We start from the raw sequence: 15,150 nt of genomic DNA, 5'->3' as shown, positions 1-15,150 counted from the left end.
GGCTCCTGGGGTCTGCTGCAACACGGGGGTGGGGGGCATAACCTGCCATTAAGAGTACAACACCCCACTCAACAGCACTGGAGAAGAATTGGGCTTTGCCGGCTGCAACCCTCACAGCGGACACGATCAGCATCCCCTGCCTGGATCACCTGCTGACACTATGACAGGCTTTCTCAGCTGCAGATGCCTGCATCTTACACAGACCCCAGCCCCCAGCCGAAGCAGAGAATTAGTTTCATCTCAAACTCCGGTTTCACTATTACATCTAGAATTGTTTTCTCAAATTTATTTTCAGAATGGTCACTGAAAATGTATAGACATACGCCTGTAGTCCCTGTGACCTGGGAGGCTCAGGTAGAAGGATCATGAGTTCAAAGCCAGCCTCAGCAATTTAGTGAGGCACTTAGCAACTCAGCAAGACCCGGTCTCTAAATAAAATACAAAATACAAAAAAGGGCTGGGGATGTGGCTCAGTGGTTGAGGGCCCCTGGGTTCAATTATATATATATAATGTCTGTATATTAATCTTTCACTCTGCAACCTTGATCAACTCATTTTTTTCTTCTAATAGTTTTTAGTAGATTGATTAGCATTTTGCATATAAGTATAAGCTATGTCATTTGTGAATAGACATAATTTATTTCTTTTCTAATCTGAATATTCCTCCTCCCCTTCTTCTTTCTTTCTTTCTTGGTTTCTTTTTCCTCTAATTGCTTCCAGTGCAATGTTAAATAAAAGCAGTTGGGGGGCAGGCATCCTTATCTTGTTCCTGATCTTAGGGAGAAATCATTCCTTCTTAGGTATGACATTAGCTATAGACTTTTTATAGATGCCCATTATTTGGCTCTCTTCTATTCCTAGTTGGTTAAGAAGTTTTACCACAAAGGCGCGATGGATTCTGTGAAAAGCCTTCTGTGTGTCTGCTGTCCTTTGTTCTGTTTGCATAGTTTATTGTAACGATTGTGCCTTCCTAATAACACTATCTTCCTCTGTTTGCTACTACTTGTCTGTGGGGATTTGCAGGAAACCTTTTGTAACAATATATTTTGGTAAAGAGCTAAACAAGGAACAAGTTAAAGAGGCTGAACTCTAGTTTAAAAGTGTACTCAGGGGGTGGGGACCGAGAAGAAGAGACAGAAACATAGGAAGCTGATGGTGTCCACTGCTAACAATGAAGGGAAAGCAGTTGGCATCCACCCAGATTCAAATAAATATCATAGACTTTAACAAAAAGTCTCTTCACAAAGTCATCTGTTGTTAAACAAAGGCATCATTAAAATAACTTTTGCAAAATTATAATTAAATATGATACTTTATCAAGAATGATAACAAGTGCTCAAAGCTCATCACTTCCTAGTTACTTTAGTACATTTTACTGTTGCCTGTGTTCTTGAAATTATTTATGTCTGTTGTATCTGTGTAGTATAAATCCTATAAACTGGTGTGATACTACAGATCTCTTCCCAACTCCATATTCAGTGATGTTAGGTTTATTTCTGGAGCCATGGTAACTACGTATTTCACCATAGAAATTGACAAGTACCACAATAAAATTTTCGGAAGAGCATTTACTAGCACTAGTGTATTTAGCCCAAGATAATAAAAGAGAAAGGCAGGTGAGCAACAGGGGGACCTTCATTCAATTTTCCAGACAGGAATACCCAAGAAAAATGTGTGGCTCTTTCCTACTGTTTTTCCCTGGGATGAATTTAGAACCAGATACATCCAATGCAGGAAGGATTTATTGGAGGCAACAGCACTGCAGAAGATAGCCAGCCTGAATGCTCAAAATTATTTATGCAAAGAGTGCCTCTTTGTGGAGAGGGGATTAAATGATTCACAGAAGATTCTTCTATTTCAAAGAGTGTATTCATCTATAAAGAAATGCTTAATTCAAGGCTAGTAGCGATGATAATTGTATTTCTTCAGACTGAGGAATCACAACGTCATTTCTTCAATTTATATTCAAAGCATCCAGGTCATTCAATGAGTCTGTTTGAACTCCTCCTGCAATATAAACAGATATTTGAAATGTAGATAATTGATGTTTGATTTAACTCTTCCCTATTGCTTTAAAAATTACCGAAAGAACTCAAATATATGAATCTGATATAATCTTTTCAGTGATCCTAAGCAAATGTCTTTTATCTAAACCCTCCTCTTGTAAGAGCTATGTAATTCAATCTCCAAGTTGGTGTCCCTTCCTCCTCCCGTCCTTGCCTAGGCTACTCATGTATATAGCAGAACTAGGAGGAAAGCTGGGTGTAGCAGCACATGACTATAATCCCAGGAGCTGGGGAGGCTGAGGCAGGAGGATTGTTAGTTCAAAGCCAGCCTCAGCAACTTAGTGAGGTTCTAAACAACTTAGCAAAATGCTGTTTCAAAAATAAAGGGCTGGAAAAAACATACATTGGAGAAAAGAAAGCTTCTTTAAGAAATGGTATTGGGAAAACTGGAAATCGATATACAACAGAATAAAATTAAATCCCTATCTCTCACCATGCACAAAGCTCAACTCAAAGTGAATCCAGGACCTAGAAATTAAACCAGAGACACTGTGTATAATGGAAGAAAAAGTAGGCCCAAATCTCCATCATGTTGCATTAGGCTCCAACTTCCTTAATAAGCACAAGAATTAAAATCAAGAATCAATAAATGGAATGAATTCAAACTAAAAAACTTCTTCTCAGCAAAAGACACAAGCAGTGAGGTGAATAGAGAGCCTACATTTTGGGAGCAAATTTTTACCACACGCACATAAGATAGAGCACTAATCTCTAGGATATATAAAGAACTAAAAAATATAAACACCAAAAAAAAAAAAATCCAACAAATAACCCAATCAAAAAATGGGCCAAGGAACAGAACAAACACTTTTCAGAAGATGATATACAATCAATCAACAAATATATGAAAAAAATGTTCAACATCTCTAGCAATTAGAGAAATGCAAATCAAAAGTACTAAGATTTCATCTCACTCCAGTCAGAATGGCAGCTTTCAAGAATACAAACAACAATAAGTGTTGGTGAAGATGTGGGGGGAAAGGCACACTCATACACTGCTGGTGGGACTGCAAATGGGTGCAGCCAATCTGGAAAGCAGTATGGAGATTCCTTGGAAAACTGGGAATGGAACCACCATTTGACCCACCTATCCCACTCCTGGATCTATACCCAAAGGACTTAAAAACAGCATACTACAGAGACACAGCCACATCAATGTTCATAGCAGCACAATTCACAATAGCTGAATTGTGGAACCAACCCAGATGCCCTTTAGTAGATGAATGGTAAAAGAAAATTACACACACACACACACACACACACAATCAAATATTGTTCAGCATTAAAAGAGAATAAAATCATGGCATTTACATGTAAATGGATGGAGTTGGAGAATATAATGCTGAGTAAAGTTAGCCAATCCCAAAACACCAAATGCCGAATGTTTTCTATGATATAAGGAGGCTGATTCATAATGGGTTGCCGGTGGAGCATGGGAGGGTTAGACAAACTCCAGATAGGGAAAAGGGGTGGGATGGGAAGGGAGGGGGCATGGGGGCAGGAAAGATGGTGGAATGAGATGGACATCATTACCCTAAGTACATGTATGAAGACATGAATGCTGTGACTCTCCTTTGTGTACAACCAGTAATATGAAAAATTGTGCTCTATACGTGAAATATGAATTGTAATATATTCTGCTGTCATATATAACAAATTAGAATTTTAAAAAATTAAAAATAAGTAAAGGGTTGGGGATGTGGCTCAGTGGTTGAACACTTCCAGTTCAATTGCTGGTACCCCCCCCCCAAAAAAAAAGGAACATAGGAGGAATATTAAGGCATCTGAGCAAAAATTCTCCCCTTCATCCCTTCATTTTAATTCATCATCTTTGTTGAACAATGATATCATGTTCAAAGCTTAATCTTGAACATTGTGCCACTATTAATTTTCATTTCAGTAGAAAAATATCATCTCTGTGTACAACTATAGAAAGTATTTGGAGACTCCAAATTAAATCATCCCTTGATGTGAAGTGGCCACATCTCTTAGTCGTGTTCACAGGCATCCAGTTGTGCTAGGACAGCCATTAAAACATTCATGGGGCTTCCTCTTCCATGAGTGTGATGCCTGAAGACATATGAAACCTTTTTCCCATTTCAAATATGAGAATGCTGAATAGAACTGAGCAAAAATAAAAGTGTTTAAATGTACACTTTATTTCACAGGAAAGAAAATGTCAGAAACAAAGATTGAAAGGAGATCTGGAGCGTTTCCATGCAAGGTCTGGCTATAGCATCTTGCGGGGAAAAAAATGGTATCAGATCAAGTTAGAGTTCAAACAGTCAAAGACAAGAAATGAGGCTTTGGGCCCAAAGCTTAGATCTTGGCATAAATTGGGGATTTTGAGAAGTTTAGACTCTCTGTTAAGACAGAGTAAAAAAGAATCATACCACTGGCCAAGGTAATGACCAAGAGGCTTCTTCCAATCAATATCTGGATAGAAAGATATCTTTCATTAGGCATTAGAACATCAACCCAGAGCCACATGGAGAGGAGTTTATGCTACACTCAGGCCATGAGACTCCACGTGGGCAAACACTCACAACTCTGTCCTGGGACAAGAACTGGCCTGAAGAAATGAGCATGCAGCTTCTCTGGAGGATCAGCTCCATATCACGTGAAATGTGGGGTTTCTGTGAAAAAAAAAAAAAAAACAAGCAATCCCCACCAAAGGAGAGTTGTCTGCTTGGTTTTTGGATCTACAACGTAAAAACTAACGGAAAAAATGTTACCAAGTAAAACACAAAAGGAACCTTTCACTTAGAGAAGACAACTTCATGTGCTGAACTTACAGTATGTTAGAATCTGAATATGTAGAGAAATGCTGAAGAAGGAAAACGCAAAGAACCCAGTAGAACAACAGGCAAAGGTGTGCAGTACTTGAGTAGTTGCCCACCCAAGGGTCCTTCTATGCTTCTTTCTTTCTACTTTGAATCCGATTTGACTATGGGTAGCAATGAACCTGACCCTGTCCTTTTCTAGACTTTCTGAGGCCTAAGGGTATCACGTGGCACAGGTCTGGCTAATGAGACACAAAAAGAAATCTGCTAAAGGGGCTTAAAAGAGAGCCATTTATTTCCAGATAGAAAGGTGGTGGAACCTACTCATGTCATTCCGGAGGCTGAGGCAGGAGGATCACATGTTTGGAGCCAACTTGGGTCACTTAGTGAGACCCACCTCAAAATTATATATATATATATATATGGCTAAGGATGTGGAGCACCCCTGGGTTCAATACCTAGTACTTTAAAAAATGAAACAAAACATAAACAAACACGTGGAGACTTCCCTCTCTGCTTCCTGATCACCGTGTGAGCTGGTTCCCTCTGCTACACCCTCCCGCCATGATGTCCTGCCTCACCTTGAGCCTCAAGGAATGGGGCCGGCCTTCTATGGACTAAGACCTCTGAAACAATGAGCCCTCAAATGATTTTTTTCTCCTCTACAATTGTTCTGGTTGGGTCTTTAAGTCACAGCAGCAAAAATGTTGACTAAAACAATAACCCAGGCCTGGGATCCCCCAACCCCAGCCTCGTAACCCAGGGCAGCCTGGACAGACTAACTTCTTCTCCGAACTGAGTGGGAGTCCCACGCGTCAGTCAGGTGAACCAACCAGGAGGCCACCCTTAAGAAGGCTAGTGGAAGTTCTCACACAGAAAGGCAATGGTAAAATGAGGAACCTGGAGGATCAGAAAGGAAGAAAGACCAGGAGAAAATCGGCACATAAAAGAGAGTCGACTCCTCTTCAGTGTTATAAATCGTCTTGATGATGGAAACAGAATTATAATACCATTTGATAGTCTAGACCATCCAACTTAGATGGGAAAACAAGGGGACTTGAAAGAAGGTGAAGTGTGCACACTCACTGGAGGTGCAAAATCACGTCTATTTACGTAATATTCATCTCATGCTTAATATAGGAGGTTTAAAGTCAGTGGAAGAAAAATGACATCTCACGTTCACATTTTTAAAGACACGAGGGGTTATATGAATATCAGATTGAATTTCTAGAGATGTAGAGGAAAATTATATAACAATACCCACCAAATACGTTAGTCAGTCGTGTCTCACTGTGACCGAAACACCTGATGAGAACAACTTAGAGGAGAAAAGGTTTATTTGGGACCATGGTTTCAAAGTTCAGTTCACGGTCAGCAGAACCCAAGGCAGAAACATTATGGTGGAGAGGAGATATTTTCAGCCTATGGCAGCCAGAAAGCAGAGAGACAGTGAGAGAGTGTAACAGGAAGGGACCAGGGACAGATATAGTCCCCAAGGGCATGCCCCCAGTGACCTATTCCTCCAGCCATGCCTCCTTTGCCTACAGTTACCACCACTAAGCTATTAATGGATTGATTAATTAATTAAATGATGGATTCAGAGCTCCCATGATCCAATCATTGTCTAAAAGTCCCACTTCAGAATCTTGCTGCAACAAGAACGTGCTTTCAAATTTCGAGCTTTTAAGGGGTGGGGCTCATTACAGATCCAAAGTATACCACCAAACAATATGGCCTCAAAATGTATGATGCAAAAACCAATGGAACTGAAGATGAAAGAAACAAGTAAAAACCTTGCACTTGGAGACTTCCGCATTTCCTTCTTACCAACAGCTGATGGCACTTCTAGAGAAAACAACCAGGAAGAATATAGAATGATATCAGCCATAGGATCTGATTGACACATACAGACTACTCACCCGCCTACAGCAGAATGCATGCTTTTCTGATTTTCAGATGTCTATAGACCATTCACCAAGACCACATCCTGAACTACAAAACAAGTCTCAACAAATCCAAAATAATTATAATCATACAGAGTATTTCCTCTTCCTACAATGGAATCAAAGTAGAAATTAAAAAAAAAAAAGAAAGAAAACAGGAAAAATCTCTAAAGGCATGGAAATTAAATGACACACTTCTACGTAAGCCATAGGTCAAAGAGGAGTCTCCAGGCAATAAAAAGTGAACGAAAATGAAAATAAAACATTTCACAACAGGTTGGATGGAATCACATGGTGCCAAGAGAGAAATGTAAAATGCTAAAAGTTTACGTTAGAAATCAATAACCAAGTTCCTTAGTGAAGACTCCAGACAAAGAAAAACAAATCCAAAGCCAACAGAATAAAATATTAGAAAAGAGTAGAAACCAAACTTAAAAGTAGGAAAACACTAGGAATAAAAATTAGTTCTTGGAAAAGGTTTAATAAAATTGACAACTTATTGCAAGACTGATAAAACAGATGAGAGAAGTTTAGAAGTTGCTAATATCAGGATTGGGAATAGCGCCATACAAACTGTGGGCTTCGGAAGAGAATGACTATGTAAAAAAACAAAACAAAACAAAAACCCCGAATAACTACATGTATAATATTGGCAACTTATGTGAAAGGACCTTGAAAAGTACAAAGCACTACAGCTCACTGAGTACAAAGAAGATAATCTGATAAGCTTTATCATTTCAGAGGAAGTTGATCATTTAAAATCTCCTGGAAAAAGAGTCTCCAGCACTAGTTGTTTTTTTTTCTGGAGAACATTCAACCAAACATTGCATAAGCCCATTCTATACAACACGTTCCAGAAAATAGAAGAGGAAATAGTTCTCACTTTATTCCACGAAGACAGTATTGCCCTGATACCAAAACTAAACAAAGACAGTTCAAGGAAAGAGAAAACTACAGAGCTCTATCCCTCATAAACAGACAAAAAATTCTCAAGTACCAGCAGGCAGAGCTCATCTGAGATTTATTCCAGATACGCCAGTCTGGCTCAATATTTGAAAAGCAATCAGTGCAATCCACCATGTGAACAAGCTAAAGAAGAAAAATCATAGGACTATGTCAATTGATGTTGAAAAATATTTTTACCTAATTCAACAACCAATTATGATAAAAATTCTTAGGAAACTAGGAATAAAGGGAAACTTCCTCAACTTGATAGAGACATGAGCAAAAACCCTAACACTAGTATTGTATTTACTGGTAAAAAGCTGACTACTTTTCCCTAAGACAGAGCAGAGCAAGAATGTCGTATCCCATCCCTTCTATTCAGTATGATAATTATGAAGTTCTAGGCCACAAAATAAGTCTGGAAAGCTGTTCTAATGGCAGGTGTATGATGGCCTGTGTAGAAATTCTTTCCCTAACCCACCCCCCTGAAAAAAAAAAGAAGAGGAAAAAAAACAACTAGAAAGAATAAATATATTCAAAAGTTTGCAATTGGTGTCTTCCCTTCTTTTTTTTCTTAATCAGTTTCCCTAAGTGTATGTATTTTGTTGATCTTTCCAACACACATTTTTGTTGTTTGATTTTCTGTCATGATCTTTCATTTCTTTCCTTGATTTTTGCCTTGATTTTTATTATTTCCTTCCTTCTCTTTACTCTTGTTTTAATTCACTCTTCTTTTTAGAGCTTCTTGATGAGAAAGCTTAAGTAATCCTTTTTTTAGAACCTTTTTCTTTTCAAATACAGGAGTTTAAACATATTCATTTTTATTTCTCTAAGATGTCTTTTTTCTGCATCCTCTAAGTTTTGAAAAGTTGGGCTTTCCTTTTCAGTTTGAGACATTTTTAATTTTGTGGGTGATTTCTTTGATTTATGAATATTAAGAAGCTTGTGGTTTGGTTTCCAAATATGTGATAAATTTCCATATTTATTTATCTAGTTGATTGCTAATTTATACTGTTTTAGTCATAGAACACACTTTGTATTACTTTAACCTTTTAAAATTTATGGGCACTTGTATAATACACTAAAAAACAATTATCTCCCAAAGGATGTTCATGTCCCAATCCTTGGGACCTATAAATAGCACACTGTATGTGCCATGATTTGATAAGGGTCCCCCAAAGACCTACATGCTGAAGACTTGGTGGCCCATCCATGGCACTATTGGGAAATACTTAGGAGGTGGGTCCTAGTGGGCGGAAGTGGAGGTCACTAGGGACATGTCCTTGAAGGGGATACTAGACTCCCACCTCCTCCCTCTATTTGCTTTCTGGCCTCCATGAGGTGAACAGTCTCCTTTTCCAGAAGCTTCTGCTGTGATATACTGTGTACAGGCCCAAAGTAACAAGGCCAAGCGACTGTGGACTGGAATCACAAACCAAAATAAACCTTTTCTCTCTTTAAGTTCATTTATCTTAGGTATTTGTCACAGCAACAGAAAACTGACTTACATAATATGCTCTTCACAGATGTGATTACATGAAGGATCTTGGGATTATTCTGGAAAATGCAGTATGGATGTTCTTCTAAGAGAATGGCAGAGGGAGAAGAAGAGAAGGTGATATAAAGTTGAAGGCCAGCCAGTGTAACCAGAAGCCAAGGAAGGCTGCCCGCCGCCAGATGCTGGAAATTGCAAGGAATGTTCTTTCATCGAACAGTTGACTGTGGGTATCTGAAGCCATGGAATGTGAAGTCAAGGATAGAAGGGTACTTCTTTATGTCAATTAGTTCCAGTGGTTGATAGTATCGTTCAGGTCTTCTATACCCTTCCTGACTTTCTGAATATTGTTTTATCGATTACTGAGAAAGCCTTCAATTACAATTGTCCAAATGTCTCATTCTCCTCTTGGTTTTATCAGTTCTTACTTACTGTGTTTTGAGAGCCTGCTGTTGGGTGCACTTACACCCACTACATCTTTCTGATATATTTACCCTTTTATTATTATGAAATGGCCCTCTCTTCTCTGGCGATATTTCTTTGTTCAAAATCTATTTGTCTGATATTAGCAGAGCCAACATAGTTCTTTTTCGCTTCTCTCTGCCAGGTAGATATCATACCATCCTTTTATTATCAACCTGCTTGTTTCTATGCAACCAAATGTGTCTCTTACAGATGACCTAGAAGACACAACCTGTCATGCACACTCTGCCGAGGGTCTTCTGAGAGAGAAAAAGAGAGAAAAAAGTCTTACGCCCAATTGTTCTCTTATAGACATTTCCTTGATTTTCACATATCTTCTGCTCCATGCTGGAATTCATTTGGTTTCCCACATCCAGCATTTCTTTCCTGCTTAGTTTCTCCAAAGAACAACACTCTTGACTCATCCCTGGAAGTAGGAGGAGGAGAATTTGGAGGAATCACATGCCTGACTGAGGAGGGTGGTGAGGCGCCCTAGGAGGCTGACTGCTCAGAATACAGACACAATCCCATCAGCGCAGCCCCCCTGTATGTGGCGCACCCAATTCCTGAGTGCGTCTTGACTCTGCAGGGATGAGCACTCTCCTCCCAAGAAAACCACTCTCTATAGGCACCATGGGTCAGAAACTGTCGCCCCTTCTAGATCAGTCATCATCATCTGGATGTGAGGTGTCCCCCATGACTGGATTATGGCGGCCTTGATCCAATCAGTGAATTAATCCCCTAATAGAGATTAACTGAGTGGTTCCTGAAGGCAGGTAGGGTGTGGCTGGAGGAGGCGGGGCGTGCTTTTGGGGTACATATTTTGTATCTGGCCAGTGGAGATCTCTCTCTCTCTCTCTCTCCTGCTGATCATCATGTGAGCCACTTCCCTCCCCTACACTCCTCCGCCATGATGTTCTGCCTCCTCTTGAGCCCAGAGGAATGGAGCCAGCTGTCTATGGATTGAGGTCTCTGAAGCCATGGGCCCCAAGTAAACAGTCCCTCCTCTAAAATCATTCTGGTCAGATGTTGTAGTCACAGCAGCAGGAAATCTGACTAAAACAGTTACCATGGTGTATTAGTCCGAGTTCTCTAGACGAACAGAGCCAGCAGTCTATACAGGTAGGTCTGGTTATAAAAAGGGGATTTATTCAATTGGTTTCAACGACTGGAATCTGGATAGTCCTACAGTGGACATTAGCAGGCTGGAGAGCTGCATAGTCCAACAAGCTGAAGCCTCAGAAGGAGAGAGATCGATGACGCAGCCCCAGTCCAGGATCAAAGGCCTGGAAACCCCCCGGACAGTCACCAGTCAGAAGTCACGTTGGAAGGGTGAAGGAGCTGGACTGTGATGACCTGGGGGGACCCTGGCAGAATCAAAGCACCTTCTCAGGGAGAACGGAGCTCGGATCTGCATCATCTTTCCTGTTCTTCCATCTTCTTCTTCCATCCAGGTCCCTGACCTATGGGACCGTGGACAGTGCTGCCCACATTTAAGGTGGGTTTCCCCTCAGTCTGCCATCCCACCTGCCAATCATTCCCAGAAACGTCCTCACAGACCCAGCCAGGAGCCTTTTACTCTTCATTCAAGTTGACGATTCAGATTAACCACCACACATGGTATCATCTGATGTCTGTCTTCAAAGAAAACCTGTTAAAAGTCTTGGTTTTCTATTATCTCGTGCACCTCACTTCCACCCATGGTCCAAATGCCTTCTCAGCACTGACTACCACGTCTGCATTTCTTCATTCAGCAAGAAAGGAGAGGAAAGGAGGAGGGGCACACCCCACTCTCTGCTTTTAGCGACTTTCTGTGTCATGCACAAGGCTCTGCTCACTTCTTGATGCCCTACTCACACAGCTACGCTAACGGTGGAGGTTGAGAATCATCACGTGTCCACAGGGACTCTGGGAGTCTACAGCCAAAGGAAAAAGGAAGACAGGAATTGGTGGACTTTTCTCAGTCTATCACACTATTGACCTAAATTAAAATAAATAAATAAATAGAAATAGCTTCTCCAAAAACTAATGTTTATTTGGAAATCTTTTTGCAGTGAATGAAGCAGAGATTCACACATACCCTAGGAAACCATGAGTGTATTCAAGAGGCTGAGGCAAGGGGAAGTTTTGTTTTCGTTTGGTTTTGTTTTACTTTGCTTTGTTTTTCATGGTATCAGGGATCTAACCCAGGTACACTTTATCCCTGAGCTAAATCCCCAGCTCAGTTTATTTTTACTTTGAGACATGATCTTGCTAAGTTGCCCAGGCTGGCCTCTAATTTATGATCCTCCTGCTTCAGCCTCCTGAGTAGCTGGGAGGGATTACAGGTGTGCACCTCGATACCCGGTGACAAGGGGAAGATTTTTTAAAGAAAAGGATGATATTTGGATTGCTGAGGCAGAAGTATCTTGAGTTCAAAGCTAGATTGGGCAACATAAGGAGACCCTAGCCAAATAAAAAATATAGAAATAGGATGATTACATCAGATATTTTGCAATAATAAGGTTGGGCCATGATGACCAATAGCAAGAGTAGCCTCCGTCCAGGGTTGAGCAGATATTGCCTGGCAGCTGTCCTCGTACAAGTGCTCTTTGTATAAGGTCGCAGTGGGCTCTGTGCAAGGTGGTGCTCTCACAGTCCTTTGTGGTAGTAGCTAAAGGGTAGCCATGAGTAAAAATCCTTCCTTTGTAATCTCTCCGACTTAGTTGTTTTTGGTTATTGTTGTTAAAGTTGACATAACCGATTACATTTTGATTCTGACAACTTCTGCTACACTCAAGATGATGATTTTATTTCTAAAAGCATGAAATAAGCATATAGAAAAGAATAGCTATTCAACTCTGCATGCTGGGCCACACAGGTGAGTAGCACCTGGGCAGCGCTGACGCTGATCAGGGACTTTGTTGGAAAAGTGAATGAATGTGAATGAGCTGCCCACTGAGCAGAGGGCGGTTTTCTGTGTTTACTATGGACCATGGTAGATGATAAAATCCATTTTTTTTTCTTTCTTTGAGTTTATCTTCCAAGAGAAAATATCAGCCCACCTCTGCTGGTCTATGCCAGCTCTGTGACTCTCTGTGTGTCTCTGTTGCATTTGGTCTTCAAATTCCAGATGCACTAATCAGAGCCAAGTAAAAAGACTGGAGAGATGAAAGAGAAAAGTCAAGGAATAGCGAGAAGTCTTTGTTTGGCTTACATGAGCCCACAGAGGCTCTCCCAGCACAGAGCGATGGAGATAGAACAATCCCAAGCTTATTAGCCATCGTCACGGTGAACTTGAAGCAGAAGGCATGATTAAATGGCTGGCATTTTTCAAAGAAGCAGAGACAGCACTGTTTAAAAAGTGGACATCTGTGAGCTAAAATGTTTCTGCAACTCAGCAGCAGAGCACTCTGCAGTGGGGAACGAGATAGGAAAGTCCCTTCTACAAAAAGCAGACAAGGTGTTGGGCTGGGGATGTGGCTCAAGCGGTAGCGCGCTCGCCTGGCATGCGTGCGGCCCGGGTTCGATCCTCAGCACCACATACAAACAAAGATGTTGTGCCCACCGAAAACTAAAAAATAAATATAAAAAATTCTTTCTCTCTCTCTTTAAAAAAAAAAAAGCAGACAAGGTGCATCTAGGGGAGGGCTCCTGAGCTAAGATAAAGATGTGAGAAGAACCTAGTAAGTTCCATCAACAATGTCAAAACCTTACTCCTTAAAGGTAAGAGGAGATACTGGGGTAGGGAAAATAGGGAACAGAAAGAAATCTTCTTTATCTAATCCATGGAGATGTACAGTAAGATTTGCACACATCTGTGCGACTTTTCTTTACATTTGCCGTAAGATCGAAATAAAGGTCCTTTATTCCCCTGAAGATATCTATTCAACAGGAATGTCCTGAGGACCTCCCACTCTAGTTGTGGTAATAAGAGGTCACTAGGAAGGGGGCGCATAGACAATGTCAGGTAGCACTGACGGCTAGGAAGACATTGACTGGGCAGTGGGAGGTCAGGAATTAGTGAGACGGGCTGCGTTTGAGATGGGGTGGTCAGGGGAGGCACCTCTGGGGAAATGAGCCTTCAACAGACACTGGAGCATGAGAAGAAGCTGGTCAGATGGACAGGTGGGTATAACAGGATGAGTGAGTCCCAAAGTCCTGAGGCTGAGAAGCTTAGCATGTCGGGTGTTGTAAAGGTCCTAGGGCTGACTCCAGTGTTTGGGGGACTGTAGCCCCATATGACACTGGTGAAGGAGGCCAGGGTTCCATCAGGACAGTCCGTTGCCATAGGAAGGGATTTCAGTTGTAGGTGTGGTGCAATGGAAGTTGCTGGAAGGTTTTAGGTGGGGAAGCAACGTCAACACTTACATGCCGATCACTGTGGCGACCCAGTGCAGAACGACCTGCATGAGGCCACAGCGGAGATGCACTAAGGGCTGACACAGAGTCGAGGCCAGAGACGATGACGACCTTGAGGAGGCGCCAGGTGGGCTTGTTTGTACAGTCATCTTTGTTTCACCATGAACAAGGACAACGCAGAGGAGGAAAAGTGTATTTGGGCTCATGGTTTGGAGGTTTAATCCACGGTGGGCTGACTCCCTTGCTCTAGGCCCAAGGTGAGGCAGAACATCAGGGTGGAAGGGCTTGGTGAAGGAGGGCTGCTCAGTTCTTGGCCACCTGGAAGAGGGAGAGGGACAGGGGCCACAGGAAACAGGAGCCCCTCCAGGGCACGTCTCCAGTGACCCACCTCCTCTAGCCACACCCCACCCGCCCACGGTCACCACCCAGTCAGTCCATTCAAACTAGGACGGACTGATTAGACCACAGCTCTCCTACTGCCATCGTGTACCCCCAAATCTCCCCACGTCAACACAGAAGCTCTGGGGAGGACATGTCATCTCCAAGCCGTAACAAGCCGTAAGATGAAACGCTGCAGAAAGGATCAAGACAGATATCGAAGTGAATCCAAGAGGATTTGATGGTCGAGATGAGAAATTTTGTCCTAGAACTGTCCATCATATACCAGACTCATTATCCTGTTTGATACTTGAATACAACTATGTGCATCCCAATCGAGAAAGGAGTGGGGAGAAAACCTCACGGCAGCAGTCTCCCGTGTTAGTGGAGAGTGGGCGTTACCACTGTAGGATCACATCTCTTCCTAGTCAGATTTGTCATGGGGCTGGGGCTGTAGCTCAGTGACAGAGCGCTTGCCTAGCATGTGTGAGGCACTGGGTGGGATTCTCAGCACCACATAGAAATAAAATAAAGGTCCATCAAGAACTAAAAGAAAAGAGAAAACTTTAAAAAGTTATTATAATTTATCATGATTTGGTAAACCTACTACAAAAAATAACAACCTCAAGTGAGAAGTATTGTTACTAGATGCAGGATTCTAGATATTCTTTAATGAATGTGTGTACTTGTGTTCGTGTGTGTATGTTTGTAAGTGGGGCATATGTGTGCATCTGTAT

At 41.6% G+C, this 15,150-nt stretch overlaps 1 long non-coding RNA gene across 1 annotated transcript; it reads right to left on the bottom strand.

Moving 5' to 3' along the window:
- Positions 1 to 1,474: 1,474 nt before the first annotated feature.
- LOC107157600 lies at positions 1,475 to 14,348 on the bottom strand. The gene is made up of 2 exons (XR_001505508.2): positions 14,045 to 14,348; positions 1,475 to 2,007 (listed from the first exon to the last, which is right to left on the bottom strand). It is a non-coding gene; the product is annotated as an uncharacterized LOC107157600 (long non-coding RNA).
- Positions 14,349 to 15,150: the final 802 nt, after the last annotated feature.

Source organism: Marmota marmota, unplaced genomic scaffold (assembly GCF_001458135.2).
Source record: "Marmota marmota marmota unplaced genomic scaffold, marMar, whole genome shotgun sequence".
Classification (NCBI taxonomy): domain Eukaryota; kingdom Metazoa; phylum Chordata; class Mammalia; order Rodentia; family Sciuridae; genus Marmota; species Marmota marmota.
This window is presented reverse-complemented; position numbering and strand designations above follow the sequence as displayed.